The sequence below is a fragment of the Erpetoichthys calabaricus genome, chromosome 7, assembly GCF_900747795.2.
Source record: "Erpetoichthys calabaricus chromosome 7, fErpCal1.3, whole genome shotgun sequence".
Lineage (NCBI taxonomy): Eukaryota > Metazoa > Chordata > Cladistia > Polypteriformes > Polypteridae > Erpetoichthys > Erpetoichthys calabaricus.
In genome coordinates this window covers 48,856,372-48,869,825 of record NC_041400.2, presented here as the reverse complement: position 1 = coordinate 48,869,825, position 13,454 = coordinate 48,856,372, and the positions used below count along the sequence as shown (strand labels likewise).

Genomic DNA, 13,454 nt, shown 5'->3' with positions numbered 1-13,454 from the left:
AATTCTAATTTAGTACAATTTACTACTGTGGTGTGTTAAAGCTATAAAAAGAATAAAATAATACAATTTAACTCTGTGATGTAAGGAAACCATTAAGTTTTTGGGATGTGCCTTTGTTTAAAATGCTCTACCTTTTCAAAGAGTATTTCTAACAACTTCAGGAGTGTGACAGTAAGATGTTAACACTTTTGACATATAAATGAAAATAACAATCTGCGTATCTAGTCAAATTGCTTTTCTTTTATAAATGTTTTCTTTTAGATAGATAGATAGATAGAAATTCTTTTGAGTTTTGATGAATGTACTGCTGGCTCCCAAAACATTTTGTAAGTAAATTGTGGCCCAAGAAGGTGTCCTTAATCGGTTCTTTTAAAGAATTTGACACGTCCTTAATTTAGTGAGATTCTACAGGCTTTAAAGCTTACAAACAATTTATAATAAACCACTTCATTTTATATGTACATTTCTCTGGCTCTGAATTATCCAGTTTAAATGAGTTTGTTAAACATTCTGTATAAATCAGACTAATCTACAAGATGAAAATCAAGAAGTTAAAAATCTACTCCCAATTGTGCTTGTGGGGAATTGTGCAGTTTATAAACTGACTGTTGACTGCTTTAATGTTTGTCTTTGTTTTTTTTTTGTGGCTATTGGGAATCATTGCTAATGAAATCAAATCAACAAACCTGAAAAGGCATCTAGAGGTGAAACATCATAAGATTCATATCAATGTATGTAACATTTTCTAGGTGGTTAGTTGTCCTGTTTCACCATCGTTAACTCTTCAATCTTTTATCATGTTAAATCAAATACCAGCATGTCTAAAGGCTGCTGAAACCAGAAACATCATGATAACAGATCAGAGCTGTGTTTATTTGTTGAAAGTTGGTAAAAATTCTTCCTACACCTACTTTTCATTTTATAGATAGTGTGGTGGACAGCCGGGTCCCATGCCTGGCAGGGACGCCCCTGCTGCTTATGTTCTGGGGGAGCAGCCATGGACAACTCAGTACCTCCTCCGGGTCACTTGGTGGCAGCCTCCCTGGCCAACGGTGATTCCCCAACCTCCCGCAGGGCTCCATGGGAGATGGAGTCCTCCACAGCCTGGTTGGGGCCCAGGGTGGCCACTAGGGGGGGCTGTCTGGTTTCAACAGCCTGGCTGGACGACATTTCAGCCCCACCCGGAAGTGCAATTAGGACCAGGTGGTCAAGCACCTGGAACGCTTCCGGGTGAGCTATAAAAAGGGCCAGCCACCATCACTCGGGGAGCCAGGGTCGGGAGGAGGAGGACTACGCTTGCGGAGGAGTGGTGGTAAAAGAATGGTTGTTGCTGTGTTGGACTAGTGCTTTGTGGGACCGTGTATTGCCTGTGGGTCACAGGGAAGACGTGTGCCCACAGGTGAAGAAAAAATAAAGGCTTTGTGCATTTATTACGTGCCTCTGTGTTCATCTGTGCCGGGTCGGGCGCCTATACAGCGCCTTTGTTACAATAGATAGATAGAGCGTACATGTTAACATAACAGTTTAGAAGTACATTTTGTGCATATTTATATGTTAAACAAGATACCCACCTGATTCTGACTGTTTGACTAATTTACTTTAACCTTTTATCAACTAGGGTGGCACGGTGGCACAGTGGTAGCGCTGCTGCCTCGCAGTTAGGAGACCTGGGTTTGCTTCCCGGATCATCCCTGCGTGGAGTTTGCATGTTCTTCCCGTGTCTGTGTGGGTTTCCTAAATTGTCCCTAGTGTGTGCTTGATGTGTGGGTGTGTGTGCATGTGCCCTGCCCGGGGTTTGTTTTATCTTTGTGCCCTGTGTTGGCTGGGTTGGCTCCAGCAGGCCCCCGTGACCCTGTGTTAGGATATAGCGGGTTGGACGATGACTGACTTTTATCAACTGATTTACTTTTTTGTCAACTAAAACTAACAATAATTAAATGACTAAATGTGACTAAAACTAAATAGAATTTAGTCAGAAGACTAAAACTAAAACAAAATTTATTGTCAAAATTAACAGACACATCATACACAGTGGTATTAGATGAAAGTGAAGTTCTGCACATGTAAGGGGCTGACTGAAAAGTGCTGTTGAAGTGGACCTCTATTCTGTAGTAATTAGGGAATCTCCAGACACTACGGTTGATGAGCTTTTATGCTGTGATCACACATGTTCTGATACTGGAAGGTACTGTCTTTTCTTTTTCACTTAAGACATGGCTGCAAGTTCAAACATCCAAAAACACTTTGAAATCCTATGGCTTCCATGTTTCCTACTAGGATGTAATTTTTAGCTGAAAACAAAATGATGCCCAGCAAATGCTAAACTGTTATTTTCTCTATTATGCACATCACTCTTATTGCAAAGTTTGTGGTTTGACTGAATGAGTTGGATATTAACAATCAGGTTGAAAACTCTCCTGCAGAGGCATTGTAAATGGTGATTCTAATCATTATAATCTGCAAAGGTCATGTCTCGTTATATAAAAAAATTTCTAACTAAAGATATTTACAGTATATTTTAAATAATTTCTAGATTTAAATAAAGGGAGTAGATAGCTTGCCCAGGTCACACTACAAAATATCCAAAAAAGTTCACTCTATTTACCATTTTACAGGGGGATGAATTACAGTGCACAGTTCTGTGCTTCTTAGAAAAATCCTTGCACACATTCAAGTGTACATATCTTGAGTCAACTGATGTGCTTTTTGATGGTTTATTATTTAATATACATAGTCAATGTGTGCACTAGCTTTGATATAAGTACTAAAAACCATTATCAACCATAATAATGAATATTAATTGCTAACATTTTAACAGAGTGTGCGATACAATTGGCAAAGAAAACTAATGTAAAGATGTTACACTTGGATAGATTTACATGTCATGCCCAATAATCACTGAAGGGGCTGGGTGGTCTTGAAACCCCAGAGGTTTATTTTCTCCAGTGTACTTTTTGACTATAGTTTTACTTTCCCTCTACTCACTGACCACATGAGCACAACATTGTTAAGATTTACATTTACAGTCTCATTTTAACAGTCTTAAATAACTCTTTATAGTTAGTCTTTAGTTTTTTACTTTCCTTTTGTATCTTGTTTTGAATTGTCTATTATTATTATAAAGCACTCTGAACTACATTTGTGTATGAAAATATACTATATAACCACATGCTGCTGTTGATCAGAAACCATACCTTGTGCATTTCAGAAGAGGTCATCCACCTGAACCTAAACAATTTTGGGCCTGGGAGAACATCTATGACACTGATACTCAAAGTCCGGCTTGGGGGTCTACTCTGGCCTCACAAATGATTTTAATTGTATGTATTTATAATTAAAGAGGACATCAGGAGCAATGACGAGTGGCAGCAAACATAGAAAGATAGATAATCAAAAAAAACATTTCAGTCCTCAATGGACAGACAAGTTTGCCTTCTTTTTACCATTCCATACCAACACCAGACTATGTTTAATTTGTCAAACCTTGCTTTCAGTTAGGTTTCTCACATCAGATGGCACTATGAAACTAAGCATGCCAGCTTCCACTGTGCTTTCCCACCTGCTAGCCCAGCCAACGAGACAGAATTGCTTCTCTGAAAAGTTCCTACAAAAGCATGACAATTCTGACAGATGCAAAAACTACACAGGAGAAGACAACAGCAGCTTTATTTCCAGTCACTTGGGAATTAGTTAAAAAGTGCAAACCATTTTTAGATGCTGAACTGGTAAAACATTGCGCTTTGGGTACTGAACTCTTAGCTGGAGATAAAAATAAAGACAAGATTATTAAGCAAGTGAAACAGGTACCCATGTCTGACTCATGGTTGAAATTCTCTATGAAGACTGCTTTTCAGCTGTTTTATCAGAACTGAAGTCAGCTGATCACATATCCATCGCAGTTGACGAATCAATGGATAATACAGATACAGCCCAACTGCCGGTGTTTGTAAGATACTTCAAGTTTTCAAGGAAGAGATGTTGTACCTTTGAAGGTTCACAAAACTAGCAAGGCCGTTTTTTCTGCAGTGAAAGTTTTGTTTTTTTTTTTGAAGAGAAATTGTTGGAATTCAGCAAAATAAACTTCTTGGTTACTGATGGCAGTCAGTCGATAGTTGGTAAGGAGAAAGCCTTCGCCTCGTGTTTAGCAACTGATCATCCTGCTATTAATTTGATGAACTGTATAATTTCTAAAATTGTTTTGTGTGTGAAGTTGTCTGGCAAGATGAAAGATCAATGAATATGGCCACCAAATTGTTGACCACATTTACTCTACTCCAAGTTTGCAGCATCGACTTTTTAAAAAGCTGGTGAAAAACAGCAGTACGTGGACCTCCTTCAGCATAATAATGGATGATGGCTAAACAAGGGAGAAGTTCTGGCTCATTTCTTTTCACTGCGAAACGAAGTAATGGAACTTCTCTTAAATCAGAAATCTGCCATAGCAGAAAAGGTCTATTTGTTAATGCACGATGCAGAGTTCATGGCTTATTTCGTATTTCTGTGTGATATAACTAGCTAATTAAACAAGCTCAATGTACAACTGCAAGGAAATGGTGAAAAGCTATTTGAGAAAAGTAACAGCATTTCTCACAATCCTGTGCTTATTTCTAAACGATCTGAAGGGAAAAATGTTATATTTTACCACTGAGCATAATGTTGCAAGCTCTGTGAATCTGACTGCTCTTTCTGTGATGGTGGCAATGCCAAGCAGTCTCATTAAGAATTACTTTTATTTGTAAGAAACACTTTCGCTGTCACTGCAAAAGGCTCATGTGCTGTTGAAGCCAAGACTATATTGCCAAGCATAGATGAGGCATCATTCCAGCTAGAGATGGTTCAATTACATAGTAACCGTGAGGTCAAAGCTAAATTCAACAAATAGGAGCTGTGCACATTTCGGGAGCAGTCAACGCAGAAGTATGCTAATTGCAAAAGACTTGCACCATACATTTTGATCATATTTGGATCTACCTACATCTGTGAGTCAGAAATTTCAACAGTGAACCTTATTAAGAATCAGAGGTGCAACAGACTCAATAATGAGCATCTTAATGAGTGTATGAAGCTTGCCTTGACCTCCTACAAGTCTTTAGCAAATTTTCCATGGAGAGACAGTGTCACTCCACCAAATAACAAGGTGTGTATTACTTGTTTACAAACATTTAGTTTAACCTAAAATATAGCCATTTTTGGTGAACTTGCAGTAAAAGTGCAAGAAACATCATTCATTGTTAAAGCTGTTTCAGCATAATTACAACTAACACATGGTGTACTGGCTCCTGGCTCCCCAGTATTTTCTGAAAATGACCCTCAGGCACAAAAAGTTTGAGTATCAGTGATTTAGGTAAAGATTGGGTTGCTGTTGGAAGAAGTGTAGGTGAGACCAGCAAAGGTCACTCACCCTGTGGTCTGAAAGTGGATCCCAATGTCCCAGTGCAGTGATGGGGACACTGTGTTGTAAAAATGGCGCTGTCCTTAGGATTAGATGTAAAATTGAGGTTGGCTTTCTGTGGTAATAAAATATCCCAGAGCATCCTTCCTAAAAAGCAGGATGGATTCCAAAGACCATGCTAAAATGCAATCCTTGGCCTAATCATTCTGGCACCCTAGCCATCCCCTGTATCTAACTGAATATTTCTCTATCACAACTTCATCACCTAACAGCTATTGTGTGGTGAGTGTACTGGTGCAAAAATGGCTGCCGCCGCATCATTCAGGTGGATGCCACATATTACTGGTGGTTGAAGTGGCTTTCTAATCACTATGAAAAGCGCTTGAGTAGTGAAAGAAATGCAAGTCTTCTTCTTTGTTTGGCTGCTCCCGTTAAGAGTTGCCACAGTGGATCATCTTCTTTCATATCTTTCTGTCCTCTGCATCTTGCTCTGTTACACCCATCACCTGCATGTCCTCTTTCACCATATCCATAAACCTTCGATTAGGCCTTCCTCTTTTCCTCTTCCCTGGCAGCTCTATCCTTAGCATCCTTCTCCCAATATACCCAGCATCTCTCCTCTGCACATGTCCAAACCAACGCAATCTCGCTTCTCTGACTGTCTCCCAGCCGTCCAACTTGAGCTGACCCTCTAATGTACTCATTTCTAATCCTATCCATTCTCGTCACACCCAATGCAAATCTTAGCATCTTTAACTCTGCCTCCTCCAGCTCTGTCTCCTGATTTCTGGTCAGTGCCACCGTCTCCAACCCATACAACATAGCTGCTCTCACTACCATCCTGTAGACCTTCCCTTTCACTCTTGCTGATACCCATCTGTCACAAATTACTCCTGACACTCTTCTCCACCCATTTCATCCTGCCTGCACTCTCTTTTTCACCTCTTTTCCACAATCCCCATTACTCTGTACTGTTGATCTCAAGTATTTAAACTCATCCACCTTCGCCAATTCTACTCCCTGCATCCTCACCATTCCACTGACCTTCCTCTCATTTACACACATATGTTCTGTCTTGTTCCTACTGACCTTCATTCCTCTCCTCTCTAGAGCATATCTCCATCTCTCCTTGGTCTCCTCAACCTGCTCCCTACTATCGCTACTGATCACAATATCATTAGCAAACATCATAGTCCATGGGGACTCCTGTCTAATCTTGTCTGTCAATCTGTCCATCACCATTGCAAATAAGAAAGGGCTCAGAACTGATCCCTGATGTAATCCCACCTCCAACTTGAATGAATCCGTCGCTCCTGCTGCAGACCTCACCACTGTCACACTTCCCTCGTACATATCCTGTACAACTCTTACATACTTCTCTGCCACTACCAATTTCCTCATACAATACCACAGCTCATCTCGAGGCACCCTGTCATATGCTTTCTCCAGGTCCACAAAGACGCAGTGCAACTCCTTCTGGCCTTCTCTAAACTCCTCCATCAACATCCTCAGAGCAACCATTGCATCTGTGGTGCTCTTTCTTGGCATGAAACCATACTGCTGCTCACTAATCATCACCTCACTTCTTAACCTAGCTTCCACTACTCTTTCTCATAACTTCATGCTGTGGCTCATCAATTGTATTCCACTGTAGTTACTGCAGTCCTGCACATCCCCCTTATTCTTAAATATCGGCACCAGTACACTTCTTCTCCACTCCTCAGGCATCCTCTCACTTTCCAAGATTCCATTAACACTAGAATTACCAGAGCCTACGAAAAAACTCGTAAATCCGTGCCACCTTAAATCGCGTCTTAAATCTGTTTGCACCTCTCCGCCAGAGTCCTTTGTCATCTAAATGTGCTGATAAAGCTACTAGCAGCCAGCTATTCCATCCCCCCACCGACTTAGAATGAACTTCTCTCCTAGCTCAAGCCTTGCCTTGATTTGATTACCTGGGATTGAAGTGGAGTTTTACAGTGGAAATAATTCTAGCGTTATTTGGAATACACGCATTTCATGTGTGTTCCATTTCTATAGTAGGCTGTGCAAACACATTTTTAAAACAGAAACGTTTTTCATATTCTAATAGTAAATGACAAAATGTAGGCATAAACTATATAACGTATGAAGCCTGAAGTCCATATATCAAAGAAACACTTTCACAAAAGGTACAAATAAAAGAACACGTGCGCCTTCATTCAAAAAAAAAAAAAAAAAAAAAAGCCGCGTTAGCATGCCACATTGACTTTCTTACTACCTCCGCCGCGGTGGCGTAATGGTATCAGCCCCTGACTGGGAATCAGAGGGTGGCGAGTTCGATCCCGCACGGCTCCACTTCGAGAAATTAACTGCTCTTATTCTTACAATTTTAGAATAACAATATAAATTTGATTTCAGTCTGTAACAGGCGGTGTAACTTATGATACTGGTAAAGGTTAGCTTTGTTTTTTTTTTTTTTTTTAATTCACTTTTCATTCTCGCAGTCGCATTCAGAATCAATCCATACAACCCCATCTGACACAGCTGGTTTCACATAAATAAAAGTGCACTTTTATTCAAGACTATAACCGAAGAATAAAGAAAGCAAGTTTCAGTTGGTGGTTGATACGACAGCTTGCGTGGTGCAATGTTAAGAACTGCTGATTTCCGATCCGTGCTATATAAAATCATCACATTCAAATATTAACAGTTCCCACACAGCCAAGGTCCGCCATTCCTACATTTACAACATGTGTACTTGTTGCAGTGTACACACCTCTCTGTGCTATGGTTCCTATTACAGTGAATAAGCACCTGACACTGTACTTTCTTCCCTGGGGGAAGCTGAGGTCTTAGAACGGAAGTTTATTGACGCTGTATCATCTTTTCTTTTTCCATCGCCTTTTCCTGTAAGAAGCGACGACGAAGTTCCTCTGCAAGGTGAGCCATGAACACTCTTATTTTCTCAGCGGACCCCGTGCATGCCTTATACAGTACGTGTGCGTTCATCGCTGCTAGGTCAAGGATGTTGTACAACACAGCAACCGGCCACCTGCGTGTTCCTGTTCGCACTGAACAAGCACGCGCCTTCTGGTCCATGATGTCAATGCCACGCTGGGGAAAAAAGAAAGACAAATATATGTGACATTTTGAAGAAATCATTTTATCACCAGAATAGCACCAGAATACTTCGTCACACTAATATTTTTTTCATTAGCATACCTTCATGTGGTTGTAGTCTGTGACCGTGTTTGGTTTTTTTTTTTTTTATCTTGCCCAATCTCCACATCATGGTGCATTGTGCTGAGAATGCAGACAGACTTCATCTTTTTGGGCACATACACTGTCAGCATGGCACTGGGAGATCTAAACACCAGCGTGGAGAATTGTTCGTGTACTGAACTGACTTTAGCTGCAGGTGGAAGTTCCCGTCGCACTTTATTCATGGTGCCAAGCAGAGCTGTATTGCAGTGCAGCAGTCTATTAGCCAGCGAAAGTGACGTGAAGAAGTTGTCTGTTGTTACGGTTCTGCCTTTGTCCAGAAATGGCTCCATAAGCTTTATGACCACAGACTCGGAAAGTCTTTCTCCCGTGGGACGACTGGGATCTTTTCCTAAATAAGGAGTGGCATTGCACATGTACTTTGTCTCCAAATCTGCCGCAATCCAAAAAGGCAGAACCGTAACAACAGACAACTTCTTCACGTCACTTTCGCTGGCTAATAGACTGCTGCACCGCAATACAGCTCTGCTTGGCATCATGAATAAAGTGCGACGGGAACTTCCACCTGCAGCTAAATTCAGTTCAGTACACGAACAATTCTCCACGCTGGTGTTTAGATCTCCCAGTGCCATGCTGACAGTGTATGTGCCCAAAAAGATGAAGTCTGTCTGCATTCTCAGCACAATGCACCATGATGTGGAGATTGGGCAAGATTAAAAAAAAAAAAACCAAACACGGTCACAGACTACAACCACATGAAGGTATGCTAATGAAAAAAATATTAGTGTGACGAAGTATTCTGGTGCTATTCTGGTGATAAAATGATTTCTTCAAAATGTCACATATATTTGTCTTTCTTTTTTCCCCAGCGTGGCGTTGACATCATGGACCAGAAGGCGCGTGCTTGTTCAGTGCGAACAGGAACACGCAGGTGGCCGGTTGCTGTGTTGTACAACATCCTTGACCTAGCAGCGATGAACGCACACGTACTGTATAAGGCATGCACGGGGTCCGCTGAGAAAATAAGAGTGTTCATGGCTCACCTTGCAGAGGAACTTCGTCGTCGCTTCTTACAGGAAAAGGCGATGGAAAAAGAAAAGATGATACAGCGTCAACAAACTTCCGTTCTAAGACCTCAGCTTCCCCCAGGGAAGAAAGTACAGTGTCAGGTGCTCATTCACTGTAATAGGAACCATAGCACAGAGAGGTGTGTACACTGCAACAAGTACACATGTTGTAAATGTAGTAATGGCGGACCTTGGGTGTGTGGGAACTGTTAATATTTGAATGTGATGATTTTATATAGCACGGATCGGAAATCAGCAGTTCTTAACATTGCACCACGCAAGCTGTCGTATCAACCACCAACTGAAACTTGCTTTCTTTATTCTTCGGTTATAGTCTTGAATAAAAGTGCACTTTTATTTATGTGAAACCAGCTGTGTCAGATGGGGTTGTATGGATTGATTCTGAATGCGACTGCGAGAATGGAAAGTGAATTAAAAAAAAAAAAAAAAAAAAAAAGCTAACCTTTACCAGTATCATAAGTTTCACCGCCTGTTACAGACTGAAATCAAATTTATATTGTTATTCTAAAATTGTAAGAATAAGAGCAGTTAATTTCTTGAAGTGGAGCCGTGAGGGATCGAACTCGCCACCCTCTAATTCCCAGTCAGGGGCTGATACCATTACGCCACCGCGGCGGAGGTAGTAAGAAAGTCAATGTGGCATGCTAACGCGGCTTTTTTTTTTTTTTTTGAATGAAGGCGCACGTGTTCTTTTATTTGTACCTTTTGTGAAAGTGTTTCTTTGATATATGGACTTCAGGCTTCATACGTTATATAGTTTATGCCTACATTTTGTCATTTACTATTAGAATATGAAAAACGTTTCTGTTTTAAAAATGTGTTTGCACAGCCTACTATAGAAATGGAACACACATGAAATGCGTGTATTCCAAATAACGCTAGAATTATTTCCACTGTAAAACTCCACTTCAATCCCAGGTAATCAAATCAAGGCAAGGCTTGAGCTAGGAGAGAAGTTCATTCTAAGTCGGTGGGGGGATGGAATAGCTGGCTGCTAGTAGCTTTATCAGCACATTTAGATGACAAAGGACTCTGGCGGAGAGGTGCAAATGGATTTAAGACGCGATTTAAGGTGGGACGGATTTACGAGTTTTTTCGTAGGCTCTGGTAATTCTAGTGTTAAACAATCTGGTTAAAAACTCCACTGCCATCTCTCCTAAACACCTCCATGCTTCCATAGGTATGTCATCTGGACCAACGGCCTTTCCATTTTCATCCTCTTCATAGCTGTCCTTACTTCCTCCTTGCTAATCCATTGCACTTCCTGATTCACTATCTCCACATCATCCAACCTCTTGTCTCTCTCGTTCTCTGCATTCATCAGCCACTCAAAGTACTCTTTCCATCTGCTCAACACACTCTCCTCGGTTGTTAGTATGTTTCCATCTTTATCCTTTATCACCCTAACCTGCTGCACATCTTTCCCAGCTCGGTCCCTCTGTCTAGCCAATAGGTAAAGGTCCTTTTCTCCCTCCTTAGTGTCCAACCTCTCATAACAACTTATCTTACGCCTTTTCTTTAGCCTTTACCACCTCTCTCTTCACCTTATGCCTTATCTCCTTGTACTCTTGTCTATTTTCTGCATCTCTCTGACTATCCCACTTCTTTTTTGCCATCCTCTTCCTCTGTATACTCTCCTTGATTCAATATCAAAATGGATAGAAATAAAGGTAATATGTCAGTAATTTCAAAAATATATGAAGCTGAATTCTTAATGGAGTAAAATGATTGTTAATCCCTAAACAATACCTATTGAAGAGCCATAACAGTTAAAACATAGGAGAGTGTTGTTGTATTTCTCCCTCTTGTGGCAATACATAAAATTGTGCTCACACAATGCATTAAACAAAGCAAGTATCATGCTGAGGACCCACAAAACAGATGTCAACAAAAGTATTTAATATATTATGAACATCAAATGGGGTTTAATATTTAGAAAATTTAGATTAGTAGAATTTATTATTAAAAATAAATAGAATAATGAATAACAACCAACCTTTCTGTTTCAAATTACAAGCTGAAAAGTGCAATACTTTCAAAACCTACCGTAATTCCATTTTAAAACATTAAGACAGCAAAAAATAAAACAATTATTATCCGTTGATGAAATGCACAATCCACAACACATTTATTTGGTCTTCTAACAAGCTGCATACTTTCTGGCCTACACACAAAGTATCAGACATAAGGACATGAAATTGTGCTGGGTTTGGCAGTTGTTCATGATAGGGCATACTCACTTAGAAGGGACAATTAACCTAATAAGCATCTTCTTGTAATATGGGAGGAAATCAGGAAAGCAGGACAGGACAACCCCCATAGATACATGGACAATGTGCAAAGTCCTCCTATTATGAGTGAACTACCCAGGAATTGAAACCAGGGTCAAATCGTGAAGCAGTAGTGCTGTCAACTGCATGACAACACTGCCCCAAATAAATTAACCATGGAACCATGTTTTTAATTCACTTTATCTTTTAATGTGTTGAGGTGGGGAACCAATCTTGGACTGGTCCCAAAATCCACTACATGATGAAATGAAGCAGGCATACACACTTAAAAATATGTTTAAGTTAAAAAGTAAATCTTTGGGATGCAGGAAGGAAACCAAAATACTTTGTAGCACTCTATACATATGGTGACACCAAATGGAAGCGAATCAAAGATTTGGAATCTGTAACTTTGAATATTAAAATCACAAAGGCAAACACGTTTCCCTGGTTACTAGACAGTGGCTATGGAGCATCCAGAAAATTAGTGTCAGAAAAACGTATGTTTCACATTGATCTTTATGGGGTATTGTAAATTGACAGAAATACTTTATACAAGATTCTGTACCTTTACAGCATTTTGTCACAAACTGGACTCAAGCAGCTGCATTTAAATAAAATGTTTTTTTAGTATAACATTTCATGAGAGATAACTGTTGAAGGGAGATATGCAGGAGAGATATGTTAAAGGTGCAACAAAGGTCTACAGATTCAGACATGAAGATGTATGGGCTGACCCTTGTGATGTTACAGAATGCTGTCTTCACTGTAGCTGAATTCTAATTGAATTGCACACCAAAAAGGATAGTCATAGAGGATGATAGAATGTTTTGGAAGGATTAGTGACAGTTTTAAGTTGCAGATCACTAAAGCAGGTGTGTTGCAGCAGTATCAAGTTAATTAAAGTCTGCATTATTAAAGATCTCATGTTATTCAGGCAATTAATGTGCTTGATAAAAGTTAATTTTAGAGATGCATGATATATCGGGAACTGTATTGTTATCGGCCAATGTGCATTAAAAATGACGACATTGAAATCAGTCAGAAGTGTACATTTTAACCGATACAGCCAACCGATATAATTCAGTCTTGTCAATACTGTCAGCTCATTAAATAATTAAATGTTGTTTTCATTGTTCGGCGAGGCAGATATTAAGCTGCAGAAAAACATGCATGCAAGCGCAGCCCCCTTGCACTCACACAAAAAAAAAAAACACGGTGTTTCCTAGTTTTGCTGACAGGAGCACTACACACATTGTTTACTCATTGGGCAGATATCGTTAGTAAAGCAGTATGTCAGCCGTGTGGTCATATTTTTCTGTAAAAAAGGAAGGTAACAGAGTTGCTATCTGCTCTAACTGCAAAAATGAGATAATGCTAGGAGGCTGCAGAATTAAATCTTTCAATACCACAAATTTAATTACCCATCTGAAGAGCCACCATAACGAATAATACACTGAATTTCTAGCAGCTAATGCTACCAAAACGAAAGTTAAATCA

The 13,454-nt window shown here is 40.0% G+C and overlaps 1 protein-coding gene across 1 annotated transcript in view; it reads right to left on the bottom strand.

Annotated features, from left to right (window-relative positions):
• Positions 1-13,454, bottom strand: part of skic3 (SKI3 subunit of superkiller complex) — a 228,287-nt gene that overhangs the window by 9,883 nt on the left and 204,950 nt on the right. The window lies entirely within an intron of this gene.